Source organism: Gossypium hirsutum, chromosome D05 (genome assembly GCF_007990345.1).
Source record: "Gossypium hirsutum isolate 1008001.06 chromosome D05, Gossypium_hirsutum_v2.1, whole genome shotgun sequence".
Lineage (NCBI taxonomy): Eukaryota > Viridiplantae > Streptophyta > Magnoliopsida > Malvales > Malvaceae > Gossypium > Gossypium hirsutum.
In genome coordinates, this window is record NC_053441.1 from 6,801,837 (window position 1) to 6,820,701 (window position 18,865).

At 32.4% G+C, this 18,865-nt stretch overlaps 2 long non-coding RNA genes and 1 pseudogene across 5 annotated transcripts; all 3 read left to right on the forward strand.

Annotated features, from left to right (window-relative positions):
* Positions 1 to 573: 573 nt before the first annotated feature.
* On the forward strand, positions 574 to 3,420 carry LOC107903256 (uncharacterized). Its single transcript, XR_001685740.2, has 5 exons — positions 574 to 717; positions 850 to 1,659; positions 1,874 to 2,094; positions 2,308 to 2,930; positions 3,011 to 3,420. It is a non-coding gene; the product is annotated as an uncharacterized lncRNA (long non-coding RNA).
* A 1,364-nt stretch (positions 3,421 to 4,784) lies between these two features.
* Positions 4,785 to 7,284, forward strand: LOC107906687 (uncharacterized). Of its 4 annotated transcripts, none has more exons than XR_005913797.1 (4): positions 4,785 to 5,044; positions 5,303 to 5,367; positions 6,093 to 6,997; positions 7,076 to 7,284. It is a non-coding gene; the product is annotated as an uncharacterized lncRNA (long non-coding RNA). The 4 variants fall into 4 exon arrangements; XR_005913795.1 differs by having other exon boundaries at positions 6,915 to 6,997; XR_005913796.1 differs by lacking the exon at positions 4,785 to 5,044 and having other exon boundaries at positions 5,069 to 5,367.
* Positions 7,285 to 9,552: 2,268 nt separating this feature from the next.
* Positions 9,553 to 18,624, forward strand: LOC107906688 (protein transport protein sec24-like; annotated as a pseudogene).
* The last annotated feature ends 241 nt before the right edge of the window (positions 18,625 to 18,865 follow it).

Sequence of the window (18,865 nt, forward strand, 5' to 3'; positions counted from 1 at the left end):
ATTAATTTGTACAAAATAAATATAAATAATTAAATTTATTAGCAGGACATATTAAATATAACTAAAAATTTATGTAAGTTTTGAACATAAAACATTTTACATGTGCTTTTCTAAAATCTTATTCATTTTTTTAATTTATAAAATGAGTTATTATGGATTTAATTAAATTTGAAGTCTTTATAAAATTAAAGTCCATGAAAATTAATTTTTTGGGTTTACTTTCGACAATGTTATCTTTTAAGTTTGAACTCGATATACAACGTGATTGTTCATTATACCTAACATTTATTAAATAAATTATCATATTCTTGACAGATTTGGTTATTGATTAAATAACATTTGCTAAACTAAAGCATTAGTTCCTTATAGTTTATTATAAAATAATAAACAGGATTAAGAGCAGTTCTAGTAAATTTAATGGTAAACAAAGTTACTGAACCGAGTTGTCGGATGTTTTATAATTAAGCATCAAGCACGTGAAATGTTTCACGCAATAAATGAGTCAACGCCCACCCAATCAACTATAAATATGATCCAAAATCCCCCTCATTCTTGGCCAACCATTGCCTTGATTTGCCTTCCTTGGTGTCTAGTAATTCAATAGTTTGCATTATTGCTGTTTCAATGGCAAACACCAAGGGAGTCATGCGTCCATTAGTCAACTTTCCTGAAGACTTATGGTGTGATCGTTTCTTATCTCTTCCATTCAACAACTCGGTAATTATAATTATTGTATTATCATTTTCCTTGTATCCTTTTTTTACAGGATTTGAGTATCTTCTTTCAAGTTGAGTTAAGGTTGTGGTTAACTTAATAATGTCTTGTTTTATCATTTTGTTTCATATATAGGAATTTGAATCATACACTAAACAAGTGGAAGCAATGAAAGAAACAGTGAAAGACATGCTCGTGGTTTCTATAACAGATCCAATAGAGAAAATGCATTTGGTTAATTCTCTATGTCGCCTCGGAGTTTCATACCATTTTGAGAATGAGATCGAAGAGCAACTAAATCATCTTTTCATCACATTACCTAAACTCCTCGATGATAACGACTATGACTTGCATATAGTTGCTTTAGTATTTCAAATTTTCAGGTTCAATGGTTACAAGTTGCCTTGTGGTAAGTACAATATAAAATGCATGCGAATTGATGCCCAAGTTATTGATATAGTTAAATATGCGATTTGGCTTTGCAGATTTGAGATTTAAACCCAATCCCTGCGGACCTTTTTGATATAAGAATAGATGATTGATAAGTGGATATTAAAATATTACAGGTCTTTTTAGCAAATTCCAAGATGGTGATGGTAAGTTTAAGGAACAAGTAATGGGCGATGTGAAGGGAATGGTAAGCTTATATGAAGCGAGCCATTTCAGAACGAATGGGGAAGCAATTCTAGATGAAGCCCTTGATTTTACAACCAAGCACTTAAGGTCACTGGCAAACCAATCATCAACAAGTCCTCATCTCAGAGAATACATTGAAAATGCCTTGTTTCGGCCATACCACCATAGCATGCAAAGACTTGAAGCAAAGCTCTACATCTCTTTCCACGAAAAAGATGAATCCAGGAACGATATATTACTCAACTTTGCAAAATATGACTTCAATAGGGTACAGTTGCTGCTTCAACAGGAGCTAACAGTCCTCTCCAGGTGAAGACCAATTGGACTATCCATAATCTTCCAATTTCTAAAGTAAAAAGATATTAAAAAATTAATCACATTTGAATTCATGTTTTCTAATATATATATATTTGACATGCACGACAGTTATGAGTTAAGATTGATGAAAAACTAAAGTTGTATGCTTTGAAGGACAATTCACGTCTTAATTAAGTTTTTGAAATTATATATAATTTATTTGCAGGTGGTACAAAGAACACAAGACCTGAAATCAAAGTTTCCTTATGCAAGGCATAGAGTGGTGGAAGGGTTATTCTATGCGCTCGGTGTATATTTTGAACCACGTTATGCTGCTGGGCGCAACATGCTCGTTAAACAAACTTGTCTCGTGTGTTTCATAGATGATGCCTACGAGGCCTACGGTTTATATGAAGAACTTCGGTATTTCACAGATGCTATCGAAAGGTTTGCGTTATTAATTTCTTTGCTTTCTTTTTCTAGTGGAAAAGATATACACACAAGTAAATTGATTGCATGGACGTGGATGGAGGTTTTTAATTGCACTATTAAGATACTTAATCGATATTTAAAATATAAAAACATAAAAATTTGAATCGTTTATTGATTTTTTTTCTTTTTAAATGAAAGTTTTCGTAAAACATTTGCCTTCATATTCAGATTTGATATTAGTTCCATGGATGAGCTGCCTACTGCAAACCAAAAAAAATTATACGACACACTTCTACATGTCATTGGTGAAGCAGAGTACCTGGTTCAAAAGGAAGGAAGATCTTACGCCATCCCTTACACCAAAGATGAGGTACGTAGTATTAATTTAAATATGTTGAAATGAATAAAAACTTTGTTTATTTATAATTTAAATAATAGATTTGACCTCAACCCATCAACCGGGACAAAAGATCAACCATGAAGAATCAGCTCTAATGAAATGTTTAAGGTTTCCATTAAAAAAAGAAATTTGACGTCAACCCGAACATAAATTTATTGGTGATTGATTAGTGGAAGAAATACGTGAAAGCGGAGCAAATTGAGTGTCGGCGGAAGCATGAAAAAGATGTCCCAACATTTGATGAGTATATGGTAACCGGTGTGTACACGTGTGCAGCCCGTTTAGCTATGACTCAGATCTTAATAGGACCCGTTTAGCTATGACTCAGATCTTAATAGGAATGGAAGAAGCCGACCAAAATGCATTCCATTGGATTTTAAACAGTAACAACAAGTTCCTAAAAGCTCTCCAAATTTGCTCTCGGCTCTACAATGACATCGTCACTAACGAGGTAATGATACATCTCCAACATATTGATGTATGTATTTTTAGATTTGAATTTGAATTAAAAAATATGGAATATTATGGAAGGATGAGGAGAAGAGGGGATTCAAGACGGCATCCATGTGCTACATGAAGCAGTATAACGTTTCAAGAAAAGAAGCGATTGAAGCTTTCCGAGCCAAAATTGGGGATGCATGGAAAGACATCAACGAGGGTTGCATGAGGCCGACGATGGGTGTCCCCATGCAAGTGGTGAGGGCAACACTTAACTACCAACGCCTTCTGGATTTGGCATACAGAGACAATGATGGTTACACCAAGCCCGACATTTCTTTCCAACAACTAATCACCAAACTGCTTATTCAACCAATTCCCCTTGATTAACAAATAACGTATTGCAAACAATAACAAATAAATAACGTATGGCATGTTCTACTTTATGCATTAATAATTTATGGACTTGGTCCTGTTCACAGTTGGAAGAAAATTATGAAATGAGAGAATAAGATGTACGTATCTACATGGTTTTATTTATAAATAAAATTATAATTAACTTATGTTTTATATGCATATATACACGCACGTGTGAATGATATATGGATAGTCTCTATTCTTTAACAAAATTTTAGATTTATTCCATGTACTTAAAAAATTAGAAATTAAGTCCTCTAACTGTTTGATTTGAAAATCTCAATCTAATAATTAAAATTTTGTAGAAATTTGTCCATTTGGCATGTAAATTAATTTGCCCTAATGTGACATGTCATGATTGACAGAAAATATATATGTTAAGTTAATAAATTTTAATGAAAACTACTACGGCGATAATTATTGGACTATGATTATAGAATTGAAAAAGTAAGCGCTTGAATTTTTATTTTTATTTTTTACTTTTAAAGTATAGGGACTAAATGTCAAATTCTATAGAAAGATAGGGACTAATGACATATTTTAACCTTTTTGTTAATAAGCTCCACCGGGGTCGAATGACCAAAAAAAAAAAAGCGAGCAACACTTACGGACTCCTTTGACGCCTAAAAGACACTTGTCACTCGTAGATCAAAGCATATTCACAATTGAGCATCAAACATAACAAAGCAGAGAGCAAGGACTAACTCAATTTAAAATCAAACCATACCTCCATAAGCAAACAAGTAGTAAGCTCTGTGAAACACAGCTGCTGACAATTTTGCGATTGAAGGTGATGTGATAATGGATGAGTTTGGATGGAGATGGAAGCATGATCCCATTTACTTCCCTTTTCTGTCTATGGTAACATTCCTGTTTTTTCAGATATTCTGCTTTGAGAGTTAGGGTTGCTTTGTGTTGTGACTTTACCAGTGAATTTTGTTTCTTCCATTATTTGGATGTTTGTGTCACGATTTGGCTCGAGTGATAGAAATGTTTCAATAATAAAAAAATTCACTCAAATCATTTAATCCAATTAATCGGTTAAATAAATTAAATCGGGTTTAACCTGTTTATAGTAAGAGGGTTTGTAAGAAAAAATTATTATAAAATGTTTGTTGTTATATTATTTATCAATTATGCACTATATATTTTGGCAAAAAAAAACACTATATATTATTATAATATGGAAAATTTATGTAAAAAATATATTTATTAAGGTGTATATAAAAATTAAATGAAATTTTGATTAAATTAATAAAATAAAAAATTATAAATTATAAATTTAAATATTAATATATTACTATGTGTGAGTTTTTATTGATTTTATATAAAAATAAAAAAGATAAAAAAAATAAACTCTTAAAATTATATAATTTATTTTGTAAAAGAAAATTTAAATAGCGTAATTATAAAGTAGTATTAAAGGTTTGATATTTCAAAAGCGAATATTTACAGCGTGTTTGGTTCGCTGTAATAGGTATACCATTACTCCCCGATTACGCGCCTATTACATTACCGACCTATTCCGGCGTTTGGTTCGCTGTTTTCTCATTCCGCGCCGAATCAGTTACTCCCCCATTACATTGACTGCGGGTAATAGGCATTACGCTCCCTCAGCGCCGATTACCCATTCCGCGTCTTTCCCTTTTTTCTCTTCCGTTTTCTGCCCTCGTCCTCAACGCTCCGATTCTCCCACGCTTCCTTGCACAGGTAATTTCTTTTCCCTCATCCTCTTCCGACGTTTCTCAATTTTTTCCTTTCCAGATTTCTACTTCTTCTTCTGGTACGGTACGCTTCTTTTCTTCTCACATTTCTTTTCTTTTCTCCATTTTCTTTTCTCCATATTTCTGCTTCTTCTTCCAAATTTTTCCCTGTTTTTCTTTTCTTTTCTGTAGAATCGATTTTGATTTTGATTTTATTTATCTTTGTCGAATTTCGAAACACTTCTAATCGGGAATATCATATAAGTTGGATGCTTTTCATTCGTGTCTAGACACTCATCGTCTTCTCTGAGAATCGATTTCATTTGTCAGGTAAAATTCCCATATTTTGCCTATTATTTTTTCCCCTTTATTTGCATTCTTGCCTGTTGATTTCTCTGTTCTATTTTTCTTTCTTTATAATTTTTTTCTAATTCGAGTCTCTTTTTACTAGATCTATGTTGTTTCTGCTGTTATTTATAATCTCTTTGCATGCAAACTATTGTTTGGGGGGTGATTTTGGGTTCAAGTTATTGGGTTAGAAAATGTTGTTGTTTTTTTTTTCTTGGTCAATTTTAGAAGACCATTTATATGTATGCTGTTCAAATTTTCTGTTTTGATTTGATTTTTTTTCCTGTGATAGAATCTTTGAAATATTGTTTTCTTTTTCCTCATTATATGTTACATTAAGGATAGTTGATTAGAAGCGGGATTTTTGTTTGTTGTAGAATATAAATTTGTAGGTCGAAGTTGTAATTAGTAGGTTACATTGTGAATTTGTGTAGTTGAAATGCTAAGTTGTAGGAGGTGTTGAGTATTTATTTAATCGTATTGTTCAAAATGGTTTTACTATTTGCTTTCACTTTCTTGAATTTTCTGAAAAAATTAATGTCTTATGGTTGAATTATAGTATTTAAGTTAGCATTATATTCTGAATTTTATGGAAATAATTGGCAAAAACAAAGGGTGCAATTCATTTGTTTTATATGTATTGCTATTTAGAAAATAAAAAGGGGAGGTTAAAACATATACTTAGTTAATAATTTTTTTATGCTTAGAAAATGAAGATGGCATTGCGAGGAGTTTAGCAACTTAAAAAGCTAATTGTAAGCTATTGTGATTGGGGAGGTAGTAGTAGGGGCATCAGGTATGATTTTAATCCTTCTGTTTTTTTCCACTTGTTAACTTTTATATAAACCTCTTGAGTATTATCTTCTAAACTTTCTGGCTTATATTTTTTTTGGTATATTTGCTTGACACCTCTGGAGTAAAGTACTTTTTCGAAATCTCAATGTTTGTTTCATTTCTCCTTTCAATTCCAACATTGCAATGTGTTTTTCTCGTCTTTGTTTGCCTAATAAAGCAGGTACTTTTTTGTTAAATGTTTTCTTGATCTGTTGGCCAAGAGTTTGTGCTAAGATTTGCATTTCAACTTTAGGTATTATTCTTGTTTATGCTGTGGAGACTCGTATCGATATATAAACTAAACTATTGAACCACTTCTGAGTAATTTGCAAATAATGAATGAACCAGCTTCTCAAGCTAGTATTAAGCTGTGTCACTTTCATCTGCGCATAATGTGATGGTTTGATAGTTGAAATTATGGATGATCTGAATCTAGCTATAGGTGATTAAATATATGATCACCAAAGTAGTGGCATCCATCTAAAGTAGTTTTCTACCTTCCTGGGCTAAGTTCAGTTAAGTCTATATCATCATCCTCCCCTTGGCATATTGCATTCATTTTAGCTATAGAGTTATTTGCACAATTGGTGATTATCGTTTGACATTTCTCAATCTTCTATACTGGCCTAGTAGTCATTCTTCTCTCCTAACCTTTCTCATATGTGATCAACTGTACTGTTTTATTGCAAGCGCAGTCTCCTAACTACAATGCTACCCTGAAACAAATTTTCCCCAATATTCAGCAAATCGATTCTGAGGTATTGGCTTAGAAATTTTGGTAGGTTCTGGACTTTTGTAGTTGAATGTTCATAAATTTGCAATCACGCGTGTAGTATGCTAACGGTAACATCTCCAGTCCCTTGTTGTCTGGAGCTTGTGAGTTTGCAAATGTTGCTAGGGGAAAACAGGGTTCTGGAAGTGATCCCTAATTCTTTGAAGGGGATTAACCATGATATGTTTATTTATTAAATGCAGTGTTGTTAATCATTGTTTTGAACATTCTTAATCTCTTGAATTGTTGACCTGTTTCCAACTTTTTAATAATATTTCAAGCTCTCTTGTAAACAATAATGTATGGGTTTCTATGTTGTGGGTCAGTCCAGAAGTTCACATAAGATGCATGGTCATTTGTTAAAGAAGAAATGCAAATCCAAATTTTCATTTATAATTGTTGTACTAACCACATTTTACTCATCATTTCAGTAATGGCTTCCATTTAAGGCACTGTAATAATGTACTAAAATTACTTGTAATTCCAATGCCATGAGATATAATCAATATCACACATTGCTCTAGCTCTAAACAGCTCAAAGATGCAAGATGAAGTTCTAGAGAAGTTCATAAACGCCACAATAAATCTCCGCACCTTTTTTAAGTAACTATCAACAAACAGAAAGGGAAATGAGAAAAAGCAACTTTCCTCTATAGATTATACCATTTCATGAAATGCAAATAGATGATCATGGGACAAGAAATCGACCAAATATAAAATAACAGAGAAATATGATTATTTAAAAGTATACAAGGGAAAATAAAACAACATTCCACGTACCGAAGAGAGAAAATCTCACTCCAGACAGCTATTTCAGGGTTTAAGATTTCATTGGGGCAACAAAGATGAGCAAATAAACAAGCTACAGAACCATGCATATTAATGTCCTCTTTCGAAATTAATGCGAGATCTATTAGATCCTCCGTCATAGTCATCTCGCATGGACAAATCTCTCAGTTTAATTCTTAAATATATGAATATTTATGTTTATGCAAAATTTAATTCTTAAGTTATTCATTACTTCTAATATTTTTTTAATTGTAGAATAATGAAATTATTTGTTTCATTAATGATATTTTAGCACATTAAATATGTATTGCGGTTTAAAATTAATAAAGTAAGTTATATATATTTTTATATTATTATATATCATAATTTTAGTAAATTCATATAAGAATAATTATATTAAGAATTTTATTAAATTATATATTTTTATTAAATTATATTTAATAATAATTATGTTAAAATATGATTAAAATATTTATATTATTTTATTTTAATAATCTTATTAAAATTTTATAACAAAACAATAATCATCAACTTAAAAAAAATTCTGCTAAGGGTATTCTAGTTATTTTAGTTTTTTTCCCTTATGCTATTACACCTCCATTCCATTCAACCAAACACAAGAATACTATTATGCCTTTATTCCATTACATTCAACCAAACAATTGAATTGCTATTACGCCTCTATTCCATTACAGCGAACCAAACGTGCCGTTAAGGATTGTTAATGTAATCCCTTCTCTCAATTCTTTAATTTGTAATTTTTTTGCATTTCGTACTCCAATTTTATAAAAAATGTTATTTTAGTTCTCTATTTAATTTTTGTATTTTTTTTAGTTTTTAAGTTTGTAATTTTTGTTGAATCACCTAAAAATGGAAGGAAAAATTAATGTTTGTTAACTTTGCTGATGTGGCATACACATGTATTGCCAAGTGAATGACATGTAAGCATTTATGTATTTTTAAAATTTTAAAAATTAAAAAACATTTAAAAAAATAAAAAAAATCATTAAAATTATTAAAAATTATTTTTTAATATTTTTTAATTTTTAAAAATCAATTAAATATTAATATGTCATCCACGTGTATACTATGTCAGGAAAGTTAACAAACATTAACTTATTCGTCAATTTTGGGACGTTTTGATAAAAAATCTAACTTCAAATACTAAAAGAAGTGAAAATTTAAATGAACGAATAAAATGATCATTTTTTTTTGTAAAAGTGGAATGCCAAAAAAGTCGTTATACCATTTTTTACATTTACAATTAAAAAAATTGAATATATGTTTTATAATTACATATGTTTAAGGATTAAGTTACCCGCTTAAGCTTAAAATGTAAGAAGATTTGAACAAGTATTTATAGTTCGAAAAATAGATTTGAAAAAAATATAGACCTATATTCTAAATAAACCGAGCTTTGGGTAGAATTTTTTTAAACCCGTCCGGGTGCATATATATTGTATTTATAAAATTTTGAATTAAATTAAAGCGGTTTGAATTGGTATGTTTTAATTTTCATGTTTTCGCAACATCTTTGAATTTTTGTTTTATATATTTGGCAGATATTTAAGCACTCGTTAAAGATAAAATTCATTTTTTTTTTGTATTGTTTAAGCCTGACCGACCCCAAAACATTGCAGAGTAACTAAATTAACCAATAAAAACTCAAAAACAAATTAAAAATAGGAGTAAATTCTTTACAGGAAAAGAAGAAGAAAAAATCCTCCACGTCATTAACAAAATCCAACGTGGTATATTCTAAGTTTCGATTTCCACGAGTACCAAGTTCTGCTAACGTAGACGCACGCCCAGCACTGCTTCACCCTCTTACTAGCTTAGCCTACAGCCCTACACCACCAAAAAGAATCACATTACTTTCTGAGAAACACGAAGAAGGAAAAGTATGGCCGTTCGTGCAACGGTGTCGAGGTTCCCGATTGATCCCGACTCCCAAGAAGCTTCCGGCGTTCCGTGGGGTTTAACAGTAACACCGTTTGCCGCAAAAGATGAGAACGATCAAGCGCCGGCCTATGGATTGGACGGACATCTTTTGCCTCGATGCGAGAATTGCTATGCTTACTTCAACACTTACTGTGAACTCGACCAATGGGCCTGGAATTGTTCTCTTTGCGGCACACTCAACGGTCTCTCCGCTCAAGCCATTTCCAGATACTCTCATCCTCAGTCGTGTGCCGAAATGATGTCGTCCTTTATCGATCTCCAGTTGCCTTGTAAGTGCAATTTGGTTGCTGAGAGGAAAATGAGGAAGAAAGTGGGGCATACTGAACTGAAAATTTTATTGTTCTTATTTCTATGTAGTGGAAGGATAGGCATAGGAGGACCAAATGTTGCACGCTCGTCCGGTGTATGTTGCTGCCGTTGATTTGTCGTGTGAGATACTTGGTTACTTTAATAGATTTTCATTTTGGCGTTATTAATTTTAATTTTTTTATACATGGAAATTATATTTATTTGAGTTTCAGTTAGATTTATAATTGGTACTGAATTCTAGGGCAAAATTGGATCTTTTGGTTGAGATTGCAGTTTTTTTTTTCTTCATGCAATTTTTTGTTTGGATGAAATTTCGTGAGTTTTATAATCTTGAATGATAAAAGTATTGCTTTTAAACTATTATAGTTAAGACCCAAGACCAATTTAGGACGAGAAAAATTCCAGATTTCTTATTCTGGTTCTTGACCCTTATACTTCACATGCGGAGTCTGTAGTAATTATGAATATGAGGATACTGAGTAGTTATGACAGTTTAGTAAGATCACCATTTTGCTATCTCTTTTATTTTGCATTTGATGTGTGAGAAAATGTGTGAAAAATATGTGTTTATATAGCTCGTAGAAGGATGTTCAGAAGGAAAAAAAAGTTACCATAGTTTGACTTTAGCTCAGGTGTTCCCTTAAACGTTTTGGCAGTTGTAATGCACGACCATCACCTCTTTATGTTCATGTTTCTAGATTTCAACCTACATAAACGGGGCGAGCTTAGCCATCCTTATCACAGGTTATAATACTATTTCTTTTCTATCTGCAGCTTCAGAAGAATTTTTGGAGCTTACTAAAAGTGCATTGCAGGCAGCATTGGAAGGTTCTTTTTTGGTGGATAAAATGATTCATTGATTCTGTTTCTCCTGCTTTTTTCCCCTTTGAAGGTTGATTATTTTCTTCATACTCTTTTCTTCATATTCTTCATATTCTTTTCTATTGCAGCTCTAAATAGGGTTATATGATGTTCAAGGACCTATACCTGTTGTAAAAAATGTTTTTGTCCGTCAGGATACAGAGGGCATCTTACCAATCGAGCTTGAAGATGTCATGCCTTTGTTACAATTTTTGGCTCCAGTATGTATTATTAATTTCTAGATTCCTTCATTTTTCTCCTCAGCCATTGCCTTAGGTAGAACATACGTTGTGTTTTGATTTGCTGAATGGGATACTGAGGAAATGGAATGGTTATTTTGTAAGAATAGAATTAGGAAGGGACCATGCATATGTTTGTATGTGGTATAACCTTTGCTGTTTGAGTCTTTCACTTAGAATAGTGTTGTTTATCCTCGTTTATACTAATCAAATCATGTAATTTTGCAATCACTATGTACTAGTCTTCTAAAATCAAAAACCTATGCAGGTTGAAACTTGTAAGGATCGTATTACATCAGCCCTTGAAACTCTCAGACCAATTACTTCATGGGAGAGAACCCCTGGGGCAGGTCAAGTGTTAGATGGTGTGTTGATGGGTGGTCGTGGTTTTGGTGCAGCAATGGAAGCACTTTGCAATTACCTTGGATCAGAATATGGAAATACATTTGCATTAGGTGTGAAAGAAACCATAAAATTTTTCTGATTTGCAGGCGCCTTTAATCTCATTTATTCTTTTCATCACATATGTCTAAAAAATGCAGTACATGCTATTGTCTTCTCTGAACGCAACTGCAGCTAGAGTCTTTGCCTGTCTATCTGGACCTCCCGATTATGGACCTGGGCAACTAGATACAAGAAGGTATGGTGAGCAATATGCTAGTAAAGGAGAAGATGCAGACTGTGCTTTGCTTCCTGAGCAGACACCGTTCTACAAAGATCTGGTATCTTTCATTTGAATTTTGTATTATCTCATCTTAGTCATGTGGATTGGGAAAATGTAGCATTGACAAATGTTACAGGCTGCTGTGGCTGTTCAAGCAGGTGTATGTGTGGACATTTTTGCTGTTACAAATGAGTATACAGATTTGGCATCTCTTAAATTTCTTAGCATAGAAAGTGGTGGCTCTTTGTTCTTATATGCAAATACAGATGATTCAACACTTCCTCAGGACATGTTAGTACTATAAGTTCCTCTAATTTATTCTTTTTTAAAGATGACAAAGTATATGTTTATATGGATACTTCATATCTACTTGAGTTAATTATATGGATATTCCATTTGAGTTCTGTTATTGATCTTACTTTGCAGGTACCAAATGCTAAGTCGACTATATGCTTTTAATTGCGTACTAAGATTGAGGACATCTACTGAATTCAAGCCTGGCTATTCTGTAAGTTTTCCTCTTTCTACTTTCAAATTTTCTTACTGGGGAAATATCATCTAATAATTTTTTATTTCTCACTTCTTTCAATCCCTCCTTTTGCAGTATGGTCACTTCTTCCCAGATCCACAATATGAAAATGTTCAGCACATCATTTGTTGTGATTCTTTTGCAACATATGCTTATGATTTTGATTTCTCTAATAATGTTGGATTTTCCAGGTAATTACTCATTACAATTTCTTTCTTTGGCTGCCACAGTCAATATTACTAGTATTTTTTATTGTTGAATCTGATGGACATACATTCTGGACTATTTTGCTCTAGAATGCAGGGACTTCATCTGGCATAGAATCTTATAGCTTAGTATTCTACTTTCTTTGAGTTCTCTTGATTCAATAAAATATATTCATTATGCTCAGATTTGTAATATGTAAATTGTTACAGATTATACAATGTTATTATGATTATATTTTTTTTTCTCATTGTATTAGTTTCTTGCCTGCACCAGATGGGCCCACCTAAATGCTTGAAACATGCTCCCTTTAAGTGTTTTGTGGTTGTGCTACTTTTTTTGTTGATAGCAATTTGTGGAGCGTTACTGTTATATTATTTCGATATTTTAATCTCCTTTTTCCTTTGTAGACATTCTTCTGAACTACCATAGTGCAGATTGCATTTCAGTACACTGTTGTTGTGCCCCCTGAGGAACTCTCGAGTTTAGGATTGGTGTCTTCTAGTAGGTATATTGGATATTCTGTTCTTAAATTACTCTTGCCAGATTTGAGCTTTACAATCAAACTGTGAACTGTTTCATTCCTGATGACATGGATATAGGCTCATCTGCATGATCAAGGACTGTGACTGGTTTATTATCATTCATATCTAAATCTTCTTGAAGTCCAAATTATTGAGCTTTACAATCAAACTGTGAACTGTTTCATTCCTGATGACATGGATATAGGCTCATTCTGTTCTTAAATTACTCTTGCCAGATTTGAGCTTTACAATCAAACTGTGAACTGTTTCATTCCTGATGACATGGATATAGGCTCATCTGCATGATCAAGGACTGTGACTGATTTATTATCATTCATGTCTAAATCTTCTTGAAGTCCATAATCGACATATTTTCTACTGGGAGCTATTTTTGGGCTGATATGATATATTTTTATTCAGAGGCAAGCATTCTCTTAAACGACGACTTAGAATACGAACCCTGCAGTATGGAACAGCTCAAAATCTTAATGACCTTTATGATAGTGTTGATCCTGAACCGGTTCTATCTTTACTTGTTCACACGGTCTGCCTTCTTTCTTTCCATCTCTTCCAGACGTGTATGCTTATGCATTTTATTTCCAAGTACCATCTCTAATTATTTATATGCATAATGTTCTAAAGGTTATATTAGCCTCTTTGGAGCAAGGAGTTAGAGAGGGCAGGATGTTGCTTCACGATTGGCTAGTAATCCTCACAGCTAAATATAATGAAGCTTTTAAACATATCCAATACAAGAATGGAAGTAGTTCAATCACTGCTCAGATGGATGTTACATTCTCACAATGCCCACAACTACAACCTTTGGCTCGCTTGGTTTTTGCCTTGCTTAGAAATCTCCTTCTGCGCTTCCATGAAGAAGGTGTTCACCCTGACTACCGAATTTACCTGCAATGTCTTTTCAGGTATATGCTGTAACAGCCCGATTTTGGGTCTAGTCGGAATAGTGGTTTCGGGACCACAAATTCGACGAGGAAAAAATTTATTTTAAAATTATGACATGGGTTGCATTATGATAGGAAGGTTGCATGAAAATACTGATATGAAAATTTTATCGATTTTGTGATTAATTAAGTAAAGGACCTATTTGTATAAAATGTAGAAATTGAATTCTAGAAGCTAGAAGGGTTAAATAGTTATGAAATTCAAAACTAGAGGTCCTTATATGGTAAATAGACTATCAATCAAAAGATGGTAGATTTTTATGAATAAATCATCCATGGAATTTGAGAAAAAGAAAATGACTAAATTGGAATTTGGGGAAATTAAAAGATGATAATTAATTACATGGACATATCATCTTTTTCTATTATCTTCTTCCCCAAAATTTACATGGAAACCCTAGGAGAGAGAGAAGAAACTTTCTTGGCATAAATTGGTAAGTAATCATGTCTCATTTTTAATAATTTTTATATTTTTTAGATCGAGATAACATGTTCTCTTTATTTTGATGATTTATTTGAAAATTTATCAAGGTATGGAAATTGTGTCATGGATGAACATGCTGAAAATTGAAAATTTATGGTAAAAAATGAAAGGTTGTTAGTAAATAAACAAATTTTACAAAGTGATTTTGGGTGAAATTGAGATTTAGGGACTAAATGGTAAACTTGTGAAATTCAAAAGAAAAATTCTGATTTTTGTGAAATCTATGAACTGTTATAAATACATATGAATTTCGTTTAGGCTTGAAAAGGGGATTGAATTCCATGAATTTCATTTTTCGAGCCTAAGGACAAAATAGGAATTAATGAAAAGTTTAGGGGCAAAAATGTAATTTTTTCAAATAGTGATTTTTGAACTAAATTGAATAATGTGAGTGTTAAATAAATTAAATGTATTTTTATAAATCAAGAAAGGCGAGAAATTGACCTTAATCGATAAAAAGAAAAGTGAGAAAAAGTGAAATTATGAAAGAGTACATTTAACAACAAAACAGTTTAGACAGCAACAGCTGTGTGACTTTGAAAATTCACCAAAAATGGTGAAAATTGAATTAGAGGCTGAATATTATATGAAATTGAAGCTGAATGAGTCTATTTTCACATAAAAGAAACAAAGCAAGCAAAAGAGATATATTTTGAGATATTTGAAGTTTAGTTAGACAGAGTCAAAATGAGTTTGGAATTCCCTGTTCTGACTTCGGAAAATTGTCAAAAATTGTACAAAAATAATTAAGGGATAAAGTTTATATGTTTAGAATCCTCAGTGAATCTATTTTCAAGAGAAACAAACGGAAACAATATCCAAAATTTGTACAATTAGATAATTAATTTTTAGTGGAGAGGTTAGAACTGTCGAGCAGTGAAACAGGGGAAACTTTAAAGAATAAACTGTCCTATCTTCTTACCATAAAATTCTGAAAATTTTATGGTAAGAAGATATGTGAATCTAGTTTTAGGAAAAATTAACGGATCTTAATTTGGAGCTCTGTAGCTCGAGATATAAATAAATTAGTGACTTTGACTCAGATAGATAACTTGAATTTACATACAGGAAAATAGTGATAGTATGAAAAATATTGTTTAAATGTGTTATACACATTAAGGATGTGAAATGGAGAGGAGAAGGTGGAAAATTGGGAAAATATATGAATGATTTGTGTATAATTGGTCATATGCTTGATTATAATTGATAAACGATGAAATAGAAATGATGCTTATATTTGTGCATTATTGGTTATGGTTTAAGCTCATGTGTGAAAATAAAGTTTCATAGTATGTATGTATGGTATATCCGGTATCTGATTTGACATGAAGTAATGTCATGAATGGTTTATGAATTAACACATGTTGATAAGCATGATATATGAATAAATGTTGTGCTCATCCATGCTTATAATGCTTATACTATATGTGTATTTGGCCAACATATTTCGTGTACATGCTTAGGCTTTGGCCAAGTAGTGGTTGGATTATGCCACGTTAAATTTATAAGTTATGCATTGAAATGGTAAGTGCCTAATTGGAAATATGTTTGTGATCATAAAAAAAAAAGGTGGTAAGGTTTAAATTATATAATCTCTAGTGAAACGGTTTATCATGTGGTTAGTTCCAAAAAGAGTTATGTTTAAATACACTAGCTTGCGACTATGGTCGAATGATATGTTTATATCTTGTGTGATATGCATAGGAAACGAGTGTAGAAAGGTAATAAAATATTAAGTTTATATGGTTGAAATTTAATGATTACATGTTAATTTCATGAATTATATATTGTATGATGAGATATATTTGTTGATGAATTGAGAATAAAATAACAATGCGAAAACCAAATAAATAATCAAATTGAGCGGAACGTCGGATTTGAGTACTTCTGATCAGTGACAAGTGATAAGTGGTAGTTTAGCTACACTTATCTGATCAGTGATAAGTGACAAGTGATAAGTGGTAACTTTAGCTACACTTATCTGATCAGTGATAACTGACAAGTGATAAGTGGTAGCTTTAGCTGCACTTATCTGATCAGTGATAAGTGGTAGCTTAGCTACACTTATCTGATCGGTGACAAGTGACAAGTGATAAGTGGTAGCTTTAGCTACACTTATCTGATCAGTGACAAGTGATAAATGTGATCCGTGTAAGACCATCGCAGGGCTATGGCTTCGGAAAATGCTAAGTGATCATACGTAAGACATAGTTATACCATGGCAAAGTGGAAGTGAAGTACTCAATTTTCCGTAACCGTTCCTTACTTTGATTAAGGATGATAAGTGACAAATGGACCCAAAAGAATTATAGTAAATGGATAGTGGTAGTGAATTTATACTAGGATGATGAGTTGAATTGATATTGTTATTTAAGCTAAATTGATATTTTCATTGTAAAATTGAGAATTTCATAAATGTGTAAATGAATGGTACAATCGATAAAGGTTGAGTTAAATGGTAAATACGTATTGAAATTGAACTTAATGATTTGAATTGTGAACATGATAAATTTGTGAATTGAATGAAATGGAAATGAAGTATTGAATTATTAAGACTTGTAAACTGCATGAATATGTATCGGGTCTTGTAGGTCCTATTTATTATGAATATAATATTTTGAGAATATATTATGAAGAATTTTAAAAGCTTGTTAATAATTTAAAAGTTTTAATTTAGATGAAGTTTTATAACTCGGTTAAATACATTTACAAGTGTATGTGTTCTAGTAATACCTCGTACCCTATTCCGGTGTTGAATACGGGTAAGGGGTGTTACATATGCCCTTCACTGCATCCACTTTCAATCGTGCCGTTGAATCTTTTGGAGGCACAAGCTTTTGAGCCTTTAAATTCACTTAACTAATGGAAGATTTAGTCTTGAAGCTATCTTTAGTATCAATATCATATTGTAAACTCATCCTAGCAGATTACTTGGGAGTTTCACTGACCTCATGTTTTAATGTCCGTCCTTGTTAATTTATATTTGATTATCGCATAAAAATCTTATGGATTTTATCCCGATAATTAACAATGAAATATTCTCCCATATACCTGGTGCAGTGCACTGGAACCAAGTTCTCTTCACCGTGCCATCTATCCAATGCTAACATCGTATTCGACACCAGATAAGCCAGCTTATCCTCGGCACTCACTCAGTCGTGCTGCTTTGATCTCGAGCGGGAGTCCAATATTTTTCCTTGATGCATTTACAACTCTAAGTGTCTTCTACTCATCTACCGCAGACCCTAGCCTTCCTTTTCCTCCACCCCACGACTGTAAGTTATTTTATCATTTGTTAGTGCTTTCCCACTTGCTTAGAAGTTGATTCTTAAGAGTTGAACTGGACCGCTGTATTACACCCAAACTTGTCAGGTTTGTTGCGGTCTACGATTAACAAATTGAAACAAGACCGCTGTATTACACCCAAACTTGTTTTTATCTGGGGAGGGCAGGATGATGCCACAGTGTTTGAGAACTATCTTATCGAGGAGCAGGATGTGGATGGAAGTGGCCTAACCAGTGTCATGGGCTTTGTTTCCTTCCTTGAAGATATCCCCCAAAGCGTGTTGGAGTACATGAAATAGAAGATTTTGACCGGTTCTGTAATTTGATCCCAGTGCAAATAGAAATATACAATTGGCTAGAGGCAGATGAATCAGCAGACAAGGAATGGCTAAATGCTGACATGGACTTTTTTTGTAGTTCAGCTCTCTTTGGTTAAAGAAGATAGAGGTGTCTCGTACATCATTTTTGAATGAGCGGTTGTTGTCATTGTTTATACAGGTATGTTCATTTTTTTCTTCAAAGTCCTTGTTTTTATGTTCTAATACCTATCGAATATAGGTGTCAACATGAGTACTTAACAAAAAGTCCGGGTTACATGGATCATTGTACTTATTCCCTTGTTCATTACCAAATTCTAGTACTCCCCAACCCTAATGGTTGGAGTTGGCATTAGAGTTTAATTTGTAAAACATAGATAGCTGTAGGCATTGAGAAACCATTTTTTTGGTTAGAACATCAAATACATATGAACCAAGCGGTGGTAGTTGGTGTGGCATTTTTGTTCATGTTGATTGAGAATCAAAGGCAATTGGAGTTTTTAATTTGTAATTTCCATGGAACCCCCGCTTCAAATTTCTAGTGAACTGCTTGTATTCTTTGTAAGTAGGATATTGGATTATTAGATTAGATATTGTATTAAAAATGACACAATATAAATATAAGAATATGTAAAAATCTATAATTACAAATTGCAAATATATCTGAACTTAGACAGAATCTACTTATAAAAGTTGCATGAAGACAATATGTACACATAATTTGTCAAATATTCTATAAATAAAA